Genomic DNA, 14400 nt, shown 5'->3' with positions numbered 1-14400 from the left:
GCTGCACCACCAGGGAAGCCCCTTGCCTGCTTTTTAAAATAAATTTATTTATTTATTTATTTTTGGCTGCATTGGGTCTTTGTTGCTGCACGTGGGCCTTCTTTAGTTGCGGTGAGTGGGGGCTGCCCTTTGTTGTGGTGCGCAGGCTTCTCATTGCGGTGGCTTCTCTTGTTGCAGAGCACTGGCTCTAGGCGCGCAGGCTTCAGTAGTCGTGGCACACGGGCTCAGTAGTTGTGGCTTGCGGGCTCTAGAGCGCAGGCTCAGTAGTTGTGGCGCACGGGCTTAGTTGCTCCGCGGCATGTGGGATCTTCCCAGACGAGTGCTCAAACCCGTGTCCCCTGCATGGGCAGGCGGATTCTTAACCACTGCACCACCAGGGAAGTCCTGTTTTGCCTGCTTTAAAACTTTGTTTAAATGGTATCCCACTGCAGGCATCCATCTGAAACCTGCGTATTTTGTTAAATATGTTTTAAAGTTTTTACTGCTTTGATAGAATTACCTTAAATTCTTTCATTTTAACATTTAGATAGTATTTTATCATATGTTTATATTCTGACTCATTCATATTGATAGACATGTGAGCTGTTTCCAAATTGTGTTAATACAAATAATGCTGTGATGGATATTGTTATACTCCTGAGACACATATTGTGAGATTTCTCTATGGACTTGCTGGGCCAAAGAGTATATGCATCCTCAAAGTTATGAAATGTAACAAGTTGCTCTACAAAGTGGCAGTAGTAATTTATACTAGTTCATATCATTATCAACATTTGGTATTGCCAGACTTTAAAATTTTTTCAATCTGATGGATATAAAATATCTCATACTTTAATATGCATTTCTCTAATTACTAATGGGATTGGACATTCTTTTATTTTTTATTTTTATATTATTTTTTCCTTCTGCTTTTTATATGCCTATTTTTCTACTGAGTTGTTATAAGAAGGAAACAACACACACTAAGTAAATAAGAAAGCAAAATACCTAGTATGTCAGATGGTCATATATGCTATGGGCAGACCAGAAGCAGAGAAGGGGTTGGAGTTCAATCTTAAATAGGGTCATGACGGAAGACCTTACCAGGAAGGTGACATTTAGCAAAGTACTAAAATCAGTGTGGGCACAAAATATGGGAAGCAAAATGGTAACGTTATAACATTTGATCAAGATATGTAGTGGTACATAGGGATTTGCTATAATTATATTCTATGCTAATTTGTATGCTTTGGATACAACCCTTTTTCAGTTATATATATTGCAACTGCTTTTCCTAGTCTAAAGCTTATCTTTTTATCTTGTTTATAGTGATACATAAAACTTTTAAAAATTTTAATATAATATATTAGTACTTCACTTTAAGGTAGGTGCTTTATTTTTTTGTTTTATTCAGTAAACCCTTTCCTACCTTTGGATCATAAAGAAAGTCTCCTATAGTTCCTTTTAAAGTGATGCCTTCTGGGGGCTTCCCTGGTGGCTCAGTGGTTAAGAATCCGCCTGCCAGTGCAGGGGACACGGGTTTGAGCCCTGGTCTGGGAAGATACCCCATGCCGCGGAGCAACAAAGCCTGTGCACCACAACTACAAAGCCTGCGCTCTAGAGCCGGCGAGCCACAACTATTGAGCCCATGCACTGCATCTACTGAAGCCCACGTGCTCTAGAGCCCGTGCCGCGCAACAAGAGAAGCCACCGCAATGAGAAGCCCACACACCGCAACGAAGAGTAGCCCGTGCTCGCTGCAACTAGAGAAAGCCCGTGGGCAGCAACGAAGACCCAACACAGCCAAAAATAATAAATAAATAAAAATAAAATAAATTAAAAAAAAATAAAGTGACGCCTTTTGCATTTAATCCGCTTGGAATTGATATTCTTTATATGATGTCAGGTTAGAATTCAACAATTTTCTGTATAGATATGCATTGACCTTATACCACTTATATCTTAGTCTATGATTTGTGCGTTGACTCGTAATGATGGACCTAACATGTATTAAGTTTACAATCAGTATGGTTTATTTTTGAGCTCTAGATTTCATTTGTCTAGTTTTCTATTCCTGTGCAAATAAATACCCATACTCTCTTAATTACTCTAATTGTATCCTAAATTTTCAAAATTAGTAAGACATATCCTTTTGTTCACCTACCCATTCATCTGTCCATCCATCCATACATATATCCATCTGTCCCTTTTTATTTATTCATAAATATTTGTTGAGAGCCCAACTGTGCCAAACACTAGTTTGGTCACTAGGGATTTAATAAGAAACTAAACAGATATTCCTGCCCTCATGGAGCTTACATTCCAGGGGATGGAGACAGACACTAAACAAATAAATGATAAATACAGATGGTGATAAGTGCCATGGAGACACATGAAGCAGGGAAAGAGGACCCAGCACATGTTAACACCCGATATAATACATACACCAAATAATCTAATGGGAAAAAGATGAACTTTAAATACACACTAGATATTCAGAGTTTGCAATACAAATTTAAAATGCTTATGCTTGGAATCTAGCGGTAGTTTACAACTTTTGGTGAAGAACCTCTACCCTCAAGGGATGGTGCATGAAAATGCACCCTGTCCTTGCCAGGCTGTGACTACATAGGGAAGCTTATTCTGGTTACCTGGAAGGAGAGGTCTGGGCATATATGTATTCTGTCTGGTCCTTTATTGCAGCCTGACTCAAAACACTGGTCTTGGACCAGAAGGACACTGCAGTTTGTCAGCTGGACAGTGTGGAAGCCTGGAAAAGTTCCTGCTTCTGGAAAGCTGGGAATAAGCCCAGAGTTCTCAAACATGGCTCCCCCCGCCCCAATACGAATGTTTTACAAGCTGTCTGGAGGTGTTACATGGTTAAAATTGAACAAGCACTATCTTCGCTACCTTACTCAATTCATAGAGTAAAAAAGCCAATGGATAGTTGCATTTTAAAGTTTACCTGTTTCACCCCAGTTTTTTACATCTCTGGCAGTTACCACCTTTACTCTGTATGAAATTTTGTATATTTTCTTTTTAACGCAATGGGCTCTGTATAACTCTAGACAAGTTATTTCACCTTTCTAAATTTCAGTGTACTCACTTTAAAACAGGATAATAATACCTAATTGCAGACTTGTTGTAACCATTAACTACTGTAGTGAAAGACCTTAGCATAGTGACGGTATGTGGTAGTCATGGAGTAATTGGCAGGCCTTATTATTAGCATTGTTATACAAATAGTTCTAGGTATTTGTCAAAGATCTCCAAGACATGTCCATGTCCTGGTATCTGCCTGGGTCTAGAGTCCCAGCCTGAGTCTAGAACTCCAGCCTCTCTGGGGCTGTTCCTGTCTGAGCATATATGAATTCAGACCTCAAGTCCCAGTTCTGGCCCCAGCACTGTAATATCATCAACATGTGAGGGCTCCCTGTGTCCCAATGAGAGCTATGAGGTGTAAACAGCATCAAAGTGTTAGGGTTACCTCATTTACGTATCCCCCCAAACTCTACAGCCTGTTGGATGGGCATTACAGAGCTGGCATATACACTAGTTATATCTAGGATCAACACATTAGGCTTTGCTAATTTGCATACATCCAATCACAGCAAAGGCAACACCTCTAGGGGATCAGTAACACCTCTAGGGGAGCCAATCACAGTAAGGGAGTTCCTACTACCGAGTGTGAGGATTCCAAGTTTGCAGGGCTCCACTGCAGGGGCCCACTGACTCTCCCTCTCCTCATTTTCCAGCCAGTCTCTGGCTAGAGGTCTGGAACTTGCTCTGACAAGAACCCTCAGGCTAGATCCAATCCACAGTGACAGTTTAGCAGCAGCTTGGACAGTGACAGCATCCATGCCAGGACAGTGACAGCAACTAGTGGGCCAGCAGAGGCACCCTCCAAAGGTGAGAGTACTGTGACCTTTTACCTCTACCCCAAATGAATATGTGTGCGTGTGTGTGTGTGTGTGTGGTGTGTGTGTGTGTGTGTGTGTGAATGTGTTAATAAGTATTGATAAGAAGGAAAGTTTAGTCAAGAGAGGTTAAATACTTCTATGTTGGATACTTCTTTGTTACACTGTGTAATTCTATAATAAATATCAGTCATTGAAAAAGGTGATCTCTGGTTGGGTTCTGCTACATGAAAGACAGGAAACAAATATAGTATAGTTCATAGGTCTTGGACTTCCAGTAGCTTTGGCAGACTGATTCACCTATTCCTTTATCCATCTATCCACCCAGTCTTCCATTCAAATGTTTATTGAACCCTATTATAGTTCAGACATAGTTCTAGGCCCTGGTGATACCACGGTGCTCGCAGATGAATGGGGATAGACAAGTAAGCAATGACGACAGACTAGGATTAATTCTAAGACAGAGATAAGCGCTAGGTGTTAAGAGAGCACAGATGGGGTCCACCTTAGAGGGAAGTCCATGTACTTCACTTCAAAGCCAGTTTGAAAAAAAAGAAACAAAAAAAACTTTGGCACTATGGCCCTGTTTGTTCCAATTACTCTGGGTCTTCTAGCATCTCTCCTACCCCTGCTTCTGCATCTTGCAATGTTCCCGTGTCTGCTGTCTTTATGTCCATCTCCCTGTCCTGCTTCTTGCTTTGCTCTTGGTCTCGATGGACTCTGGGCCTTCTCAGTTGTGACTTTCAACACTTGCATACACACAGCCTTCCCTCCTTCTCTGGAAATTCTCATTCTGGGTATTTCAGATCATGAACATGCCCAGTTCTGTTCTCTGGAGCCCAGTGCCCATCCTGTAAGGCAAACAAAGCAGTTTGTCCTTTGAGGGAATTCTGGGGAGGCTCCTGGGTGAAATTTCCTTTGCCCTATGACATCTCCAGATGGCCCCTAGAGGCACACATACCCAGCACAAGGCTGCCTACCATGTGTGTTTGATGGCTAAAATTAAGGGCAGCAGGGCAGAAAGTAGATCTGACACCACAATTAGACAAACTTGCACCAAGGCTGTAAAACACCCTTGGCCAGTAAATTGTCCCACTAATTAGTTTATTATTTCATTTGAGAGATCAAATACATAAATAAAATTAATAAACCCTGAAAAATAAGTGCATCACTGGAAATAAAAGTATTTCTCAGGTCATTGCCTTAAACACAAACATTACATGCTAGAATAATGTTAACACAAGAAAGGCAGATCACGCTGCCTTGCAGGCTGGAATGTACCAGCTGCAGCTGGAGGTTAGGGGAGGGAGTGGGTGGCAAGACCCGGGATGGTCTGAGAACACGGATGGTGTTCTCTACTCTGTCTCCACTTACTGTGTGACCTTGAACAAGTCAATTTCCTCCCCCAACCCCACCGATGAGCTCATTTCCTTATGAGTAAAAAAAGGGGGTTGGACTACTCCAGCTGTGACATTTCACGATTATGGGAATCAAATGAAATCCAAACCTGGATTATTACGATCTTAGTAAACAATTCGTAATGAAAATGAAATGATGTCTGAGAATCCATTATAATATTCCAGTATGGATTTAAGAACTTGGAGAGATCGTAGGTAATATCTAACTCTACATTCACCTAGCAAGGAAGGGAAAAGGGGACAGAGCTCGCATTCTTTGAGGGCCTATTACATACCAGAAACTATGCTGAGGACATTCACATATCAACCCTAAGAAACAAGCTCAGAGAACAAGTAAAATGCGGCCAAATCCACACAGAGAACAACAAAATTAGGTTCCCTACTCCCTGGACAAAGGCTTTTCCAACAAACTGTGTTTGATCGTCCAGTCTTTTACTGGAACCCCAGGCCAGGTTGCTTATTGCCTAGCAGTTCACCGGACTCTTGAGAGATACCATGGGTGGTGGGCCCTGTGTGGTGCCCCTTTGTAGATCAGTTATACAAGTACAGATGGCAAAAGGAATAGTGGAGTAGAGATGGACAGCCCAGATCATGTGACTTCTCCCAGGCATCAAGGGACAAGATGTGTGTACAGATGGCCCTTTAGGACTAAAGCATTCACTCCCCAGAGACCGGAAGTGCTGAGCTCTGAGCTCTGACTGCTTGTAGCTGAGTACCTGCTTCCCTATCTTCCTCGGCTGAAGACCATCTCCTCTCCCAGAAGCACTGCCCCATCCCAGGGACAGCCTGCATCCAATGGCCAAGCCTGGCCTCCTTGATTCAATTTGGCACCATTCTGCAGGAACGTCCCCGCTTCAGAGCTTCCTACAGAATTGGCTGAGGCCTTTGCTGTGACTGCATCACTGTTTAAATCCGCCCCCCCTTAAACCTTCAAAAAGTACAATACAAACAAACAATTCAACCCAGGTAAAGAAGTAGTAAGAAATGACAGTGAATTTGTATAGAATAAGAGCCTTGGAAGCAAATCATTCCTCAGGATGAGACTTCTGGTCTTGGATAGTCTAGGTAAAATCAGGTATAGGAAAAAAAAAAAAGTCCTCTCACTCTGTCTAAAGGTGCCCCCTGTTAGGGGGATTGAGTCCCAAGGGACCAGTGGAGGCAGGGAGGTGGGTTGCCACTAGAGCAGGTGGAAGGCAGTATGATATAATGGAAAGGACAGGAGCTCTGGAGCCAAAGGAGCTACGGCCAGATGTTGGCTCTCCATAGCCTTAGCCATGGTACTAAAACTCAATGAGCCTCAGTTTCCTTAACTATAAAATGGGGATAATCCTTATCTTGCATGACTTTTCTGACCTTTTACAACATGTATTGACACTGAATATATGGAAACTTTCTCTGGAATCATGCCCAGAGAGAAAATGCTGCAACTTTGCAGGATAATGATTTCACCCAAGGTCTTAAAATCTCCCTTGTGCAGCCCTTGTTTTGTCTCTGACTCATGGGGACACAGTGCAGTGGGCTTCTGGTGGAGGGTAGTAATGAAAGAAAAGGTCCTGGTGAATTTTAGCCTCGGGAATGGCAGGAATGATGGGACTTAAGGATGACTGTAAACATGAAAATCCCAGAGGTTTAGATCTACTCTACCCTCTCAGCTGCCCTAACCTGAGACCTAAACTCCTAGAGGGAAATCAGAGAGATTTCTGGCATCTCATGGTTTTTGCTTTGCTTTCTTTAGTGCTGTCTGCTCCCCCACGTTTTTGAGTTAAAGCAAATAAAGATTTATTGGCTAGAAAAAGCGCTGTCTAGAAATGGTTACATCACTCATTAGTTAGGTATACAAATGTAGGGCAATGAGACAAACACTCTTTAGAATCATGTACAAAGTATTATGGAAGCAGAATGGAAGGAACATGTAACCTCAGTGACAGACCTGGGGCAGAGAGACAGAAATGGTCTCCTAAGGCAGTGACTCTTGAGCTGAACTTGATAGGCTGTTAAATGGGAAAGAGACCAGTGCAATCCAGATGGGAAAAGTTCAGTCAAGATGGACAGACAAGCTCAGGGTGACTGCACTCAGGGATCAAAGGATATGGTATGTGTACAAATAATCGACAGGAAATGCAAGGCTGGAGGGTAGATCATTTGATATTCATTCTTGACCATTATATTGACCTTCCAAATTCAATTTTTTCTCTGCCAGTATTTAGCATCATTTTGCAATTTGACTACCATATTCAATTAAACCATTCTAAGCATTTGAAGAAAACATCATTATATCTTAAAGGCATATACATAGAAGCTCAGAGATTAAAAATAAAAGGGACTTGTTCAAAGTCACCTATTAGTAAGAGGTCAAGATGGGACACAAAAGACTTCTGACCTCAGATCATCAATTTTTTTCTCCTAAACACTAATAACATGAACATTTATGACTCTTTTTTTTTTCTTGGTCTCGCTATATTGTACAATACCCTTATTTGTTAATTACTATTTTAAAGTATCTATGGTAATGGGAGCTGAATATCTTTCTCTCCCAATGTTATCTACCAAATGGTTTTAAAAAAAACACAACCCATTGTTCAATATTGAATAAAAGGCATATTAAGACATATCTTAAGGTATGTAAATCACAGCTTTAGGGTTAATTTATATTATTTTACAGTATACATATGATTAATCCTCATTAATATGAAATTCTTCTTCGTTGGGGTGCTATATATAATTTTTAAGTGGCTAATTAAAATGAACAAGAGCAGAGAGAGATCAAAGGCTGCAACCAGAACTTGTGTTCAATTCTCAAAGGTCAGTTTTGAATATGAATGTAAATGCAAGTGTAAGTTGGTAGGATGGGGGGGTGGGTAGAAGTAAAATTCATGATGAAATCTTAAGAGTCCATGAGGAAGCAACATGGAATAGTGAAAAAATGTACTCTTTTGGAGTGAAACAGATATCAGTTCTGCAGATTATTCTGTGTAAATTAGAACAAGCCTCTCAACCATTCTGAAGCTTGGTTTCCTCTTCTACAAAGTGAGGTTGTTCTGGGATTAAATAAAAGGATGGATGGGAAATTTCCTGGGGGTCCAGTAGTTAGGACTCCGCGCTTCCACTGCAGGGGGCCCGGGTTCAATCCCTGGGTGGGAACTAGGTTCCCACAAGCTGTGGGGTGTGGCCAAAAAAGAAAAGGGTGTCGGCAAGTGCTTGGTACATGGAAGCATTTGGTAGAACTATTAATAGTCTTCTGAGCCACTGCCTCCACATCTTAAATTGATCTGGAAATATGGCTTTGTGGGAGCAAAGACAAGTTGATGTAGACAAAGCAAAGAGTTGATTTTTTTTAAGTAAATTTTCTCTAGTATATTTAGGAAAGAAGCCATACATATGAATTCAACTAAGACATAAATTGTGAGCTATCGTCTCTGGAAATGTGGGCTCCTGGCACATTGCAGATATATTTGTCTTTTGTTTTCAACACATACATAGCTAGGTAAATTGCTCCTTTTAAATTATTTCACGTACTATGCAAACATTTACAACTTTAAGCCAAAATAAATCCCATGCCATAAACTTAAGACACAGCTTTGAAGGGCAATTTGCCAGTATATAACAGAAGCTTTAAAATTTGGTTAAACCTATGACCCACTTTTAGAAATTCATCCTAAATAAATAATTATGGATATGCCCGAAGATTCAGCCATAAAACTGTCTATGCATCTTTATAACAGTGAAATATTAGAAATAAAGAGATTCAATTAAAAAACAAGAAATAAAGAGATTCAACAACAGGGGTCTAGATAAATAAATTTTGTCTTTCCATATTATGAGGCCATTAAAATGATAATAAAGAAGAATATTTAATGCCATTAAAATAAGTTCTTAACATTCTAAGTGGAAAAAAATGTAGGATAGCAGAATGTACATGAGACTACTTTTGTAAAAAACACTTAAGTATATAAGAAAAAGATGAAAGAAAATGGCCCAAATGTTATGAATAATTATCATAAGCATGTGGGAGAGCTTTATTTTCTTCTTCTTGCTTATTTGTATTTCCTAAAAGTTCTACCATAAATATTTATTTTTATTTTAGAGGATACTGATCTTCTCAAACTTATATTAAAATCCATGCCATAAATAACTTGAAAACACAAACAATATTCTGGAAAAATACGTCTGTATAGAAGTATTTGAAAAATACAGTATGTTATTCTATTAAATGTTAGGCAAATTCGGGACTTCCCTGGTGGCAAAGTGATTGAGAATCCACCTGCCAATGCAGGGGACATGGGTTTGAGCCCTGGTTCGGGAAGATCCCACATGCCGCGGAGCAACTAAGCCCATGCACCACAACTACTGAGCCTGTGCTGTGGAGCCTGTGAGCCACAGCCACTGAGCCTGCATGTCACAACACAACTACTGAAGCCCGCACGCCTAGAGTCCATGCTCTGCAACAAGAGAAGCCACCACACTGAGAGGCCCGCACACTGCAACCAAGAGTAGCCCCTGCTCGCCACAACTAGAGAAAGCCTGCGTGCAGCAACAAGGACCCAATGCAGCCAAAGGGAAAAAAAAAAAAAAGTTAGGAAAATTGATAAGAAGAATAATTGGATACCTTAATAGATAAATGAGGAAGGGACATGAATAAAATAATTAATACAATGAATACACAGGTATGCAGAAATTTTCAACTTTAGAGGAAATCAAATGCATGCAAATTAATAAAATTTGGTGATTCTAAACCCATTAAATTAGCATAGTTTAAATAATAATCAGTGATAGTAGGGAAATACATTTTTGCATTCATTATAGGTAGAAGTTTAAAATGGTTCAATATTTTTGTAAAATACATAAGCAATGTGTATCAGTTGCCTTAAATATTGCTAATGTTTGAATGAATGATTCCACTTTTGGGAATTTGGGAATGATTCTACTTTAGGGAGTGGTTTAGAAATCACTCTAATTGTAGAATCTCTATTATGAACAAAAACGTTCAGTGTAGCATTATTTATGACAGGATAATTGGAAAGAAATGCCTATCAGTGGGAGAGAGAGTGACATTTTCATTACAGAAAAGTGTCTAGCTATTAAAGCAATAGTTCAGAATGCTACGCAGTAAAATAAAATGTGTATTTTTTTAAGTGAAAAAGCATGACTCACAACAAATTTGTGTGTGCACACTCAAACACACACACACATTCACTTACTCACTCAAGTACAGAGAGACAACCTGCAAGAAAATACACCAATAATTTTTAAAGATGTTATCTTTGGATTGTAGAATTGAGGGTTTTTTTTCCTTAACGTGTGTATATGTGTGTGTAGGTATGAGTGTGCGTCTGTCTGTGTCTCTTTGTGTGTTTCGAATTTCCTTTAATGGACATGGGTTAGTTTTATAATGTGGAAAAACCTCTCTATGAAGTAAAAATTTAAAAAAAATTGACCTTGTGCCCTTAAGAAATTCTAAAAGAGCTAGCCCTCAATGCAGAGAAAGCCAGCGGAATATTTGCCCATTAACTAAGGTAAGAAAGTTGCTAGAGAAAAACAAAGCAATAGAAGTTAAAGGTAGTCTGCATCCATTTAAAATCTGGCAGGTATCTTAAATCAATATTATGGGGAACATATTCAGCTGTAGAAAACCATGCAAAGGAAAGGATAAATTATATTTCTTTACCTTTTCAATGTGTGTTTAGCGGGGAAAAAAGGAGGAGAGTGACCATAATGAACAGAAAAGGCATTAAAATCGAAAATCAAAGTGAGCAGGCATGATATCAACATTGTTACCCTTCCAAATATGTGTGTATGGGGCCAACAAAGTTGGAACTGTCCACTGAGCTTCCCAAAAAAAGGATTTTGGCTGGGATGCATGTCTGCTGGACAAAAGAAACTGGAGAGAGAGGCAAAGCGGTCAGCGATCCTTGGAAAATATTTGCGCAACCAGTACATCTGAGATCTAATCCCACTTGTCACTAATTGATCACCAACGTCCTTGTGACTCAGTCTTCTGATCTACACAGTAAGTGTTCATGTATTCGTTAAATATGCATTGGGTGCTCAGCACTGTGCAAGGCAGCAGGACGCAACTGTGAACAGATAGACCGTGGCCTCTTCTCTTAATGCTGGTGGGGAAAACCCCACTGCGGAACCGTATAAAGCATAGGTGCTAGAATAAGATGATCCAGTTCTACCTTTAAAACTCCTACTTCAAACCCTTTCATCGCTTGGCCCCTGGAAGAGCTCTCCCTCTTGTTTTTCTGCATCTCCTGTTTGTCCTTCTTCATGCTCCTCTGCTGGTCTTCCTTGGTGATCTGTACTTCTAAGCATCAGTGTTCCAGAGCCTCCATCCCCTGCCTCTTCTCACACTTGCCCTTTAGGTGATTTACACCAGTCTTGTGACTGTAAATACCACTTTATCTACTGATAATTTCTGGGTTTATTATCTTCGGCCTCGATATAGCACTTTAACTCCAGACTCATCATTCCACTCGGCCACTGAATAGTCATTTCCAACTTTCAGTGTCCAAGAAATGAGTCTCAATTTGGGCTCACCCCAAATAAAAACCCTGTTTTCCTAAACTCTCCCTGTCAGAAAATGGCTACTCTGTTCTACAGGTGACTCAGGCTAAAATATCTGGAGTTATCTTTGACTCTTCTCTCTTTTTAAAAAACCTCACATCTCATCCATCAGCATATCCTACTGGCTCAACCTTCAAAATATATTCAGAAGCCAACTTTCACCATTTCTCCTGCTGTGACCCTATTCTGAACAACCATCATCTTTCACCTTGATTATTGCAATAGTATGCTCACTGGTTTCCTGCAGCTCATCACCCCTCTTCAGTGTAGTCTCAACAAAGCAGATAGGCTAATGCTTTATTTAAAAAATATGAGAGAGAAAGAGAGAGATTGGATTGGTTCTTATGTTACCCAGTGTAAATGCCAAAGAACTCAGCTTGGCCAGCAAGCCCCTGCTTGATCCAGCTTCTGGCTACTACCCCGACTTCACCTTCTGCTACATGTCCCCTTGCTCAATATGCTCTTCCTACACTGGCTCCCTTTGCTATTCCTCCAACATGCTAGGCACTCTTGCTGCCTCAGGGCTTTTGTGCTGGCTATTCTCCCTGATTGAAAAGCACGTCTTCCAAATACTGCCTGGCTTGCTCTCTCACCGTCTTTACATCTTTGCTAAAATGATCTTCCATTATTGGAGAGTTTTCCCTGATCACTCTACATAAGGTTTCAGCCCACATTCTCAGGGCTACTGTTCTGCAAAACTCCAGGGAGTGGCATTTGCAACATAGTCCAAGTGAATTGTGACCCTTGGAGCTGTGCAGTGTACAGCTTGAAGAGCTACACACGGTAGCCCTGTCCATCACCCTGTCTCCTCTTGTTTTGCTTTTCTTCATAGTATTTGATGCTACTTGGAATCGTTTTTCAGTTAATCGTTTATTGTCTCCCTTATCTCTGCTGTAATGAAAGCTTCACCAGGGTAGTGATTTTGTCTGTTTTGTTGACTGCTGTGTCTCCAGAGATTAGAACAGCACCTGTCTTGTAATAAATACTTAGTAAATATTTACTAAGTAAATGTATGAATAACTTATGGCAGGTAACTTAGCATCTAGGCTTGTGCTATCCAATATGGTAGCTACTAGCAAAATGAGATTATTGAGCATTTAGTTAGTTAAAATATAGCTAGTGCGATGAAGGAACTAAATATTTTAATTCTTATTTTAATTAATGTAAAATTTAAAATGGAAGCAGTGTAAAATGTTTTTTCCATTAAACTCAACGTCATTGTTTTTAATAGGATTACATTTCACTTTAGCAACTGCATTATGTAAGATATTTAAATTAAATTCTTTTTACTTATTCAATGTGGATACTAGAAAATATTAAATTACACATGTGGCTTGCACTATACTTTATTGAACAGCACTGTTTTAGTTTCTTTATCTGTAAAAGGACAATACCTACCTCACAGGGGCGTTGTGAAGTTTGAATGAGGCAACACAGGTAAAACACCTGGCCTAGTGCCTGGTACATAGTAACTGCTCATTAATGCTAGCCATTATTGTATCATTGTCTTTATTATTAACATTATTATTATTATTGAATGTGGAGCATATATGTACATATAATAGGGCCCAAATCTTATCTGTGAGGTGAGGAAAGGTTTCATTTTGAAATGTGTTCGAGCTCAGTTCTAAAGGAGAATTATGGCTAGGTTAAGCAAATCTTGAGAGTGAAAGTTGACAGGAGATGCACTGGCCAAAGCATTCCCAAAACAAAGGACAAAGCCGCAACTCAAATATGAGTTTTTCTAACCCCAAAACCTGTGCTCTGAACCGTCGTATGATATTGCCTCTTAAAAAACTTGTATCAATTGAAATGAAATGTTAAGACTTACAAGGAGAATCTCTAGATCCTAAAATGGGCCCATTTAATCTTGAGATAAGCAACTTTGAAATTTTATTTGATTTACTACTTTTCAAACTCCACGCCTGAAGATCCCTAGGGCGTTCTTTGGACTTAATATTTAGTGCATGAGAACTCTACATGATAATTTTAAATTTTCTTTCCTTATTTTATTATAATCCTAAACATTGGTGTATGTATATTATAAATCATAGTACAGACACTTTATAAATGGGCTATGAGATTTCCATGCCAGCTTCTGTGATTGCGTTTATGATTACACTGGTTCCCATGATTACCAGTGTAATGGCAGTGCCGAACCTTTAATTCAATGCTCCTCAAACCCAGCGATCAAGGACCATAGGGACAAATCAAAGGTCCACAAGATTTTATTTTATATCTTTACATTTAAAAGAGTCAATGCAGAAGACTTGACCTATCCAACCCCATCTCAGTAGAATTAGTACTAAGAGAAGGAGAAGAGGAAAGAGAAAGAAGTATTTTTGATTGGCAGTCCAAATCAATTTTAGTCAAATGCTTTAGATTACTCTAGAATACCCATACCATATTCTGTAAACTGATATATACCTAAGTATTATTATGATTTTCCCTCATTACTATTCATATATATGTGTGTGTGTGTATACACACACACACACACACACACACACACACACACA

This window comes from Aethalodelphis obliquidens, unplaced genomic scaffold (assembly GCF_003676395.1).
Source record: "Aethalodelphis obliquidens isolate GAN/ISIS:26980383/991018 unplaced genomic scaffold, ASM367639v1 scaffold9, whole genome shotgun sequence".
In the NCBI taxonomy this organism is placed as follows: Eukaryota; Metazoa; Chordata; class Mammalia; order Artiodactyla; family Delphinidae; genus Aethalodelphis; species Aethalodelphis obliquidens.
Note: the sequence above shows the minus strand (reverse complement) of the source record.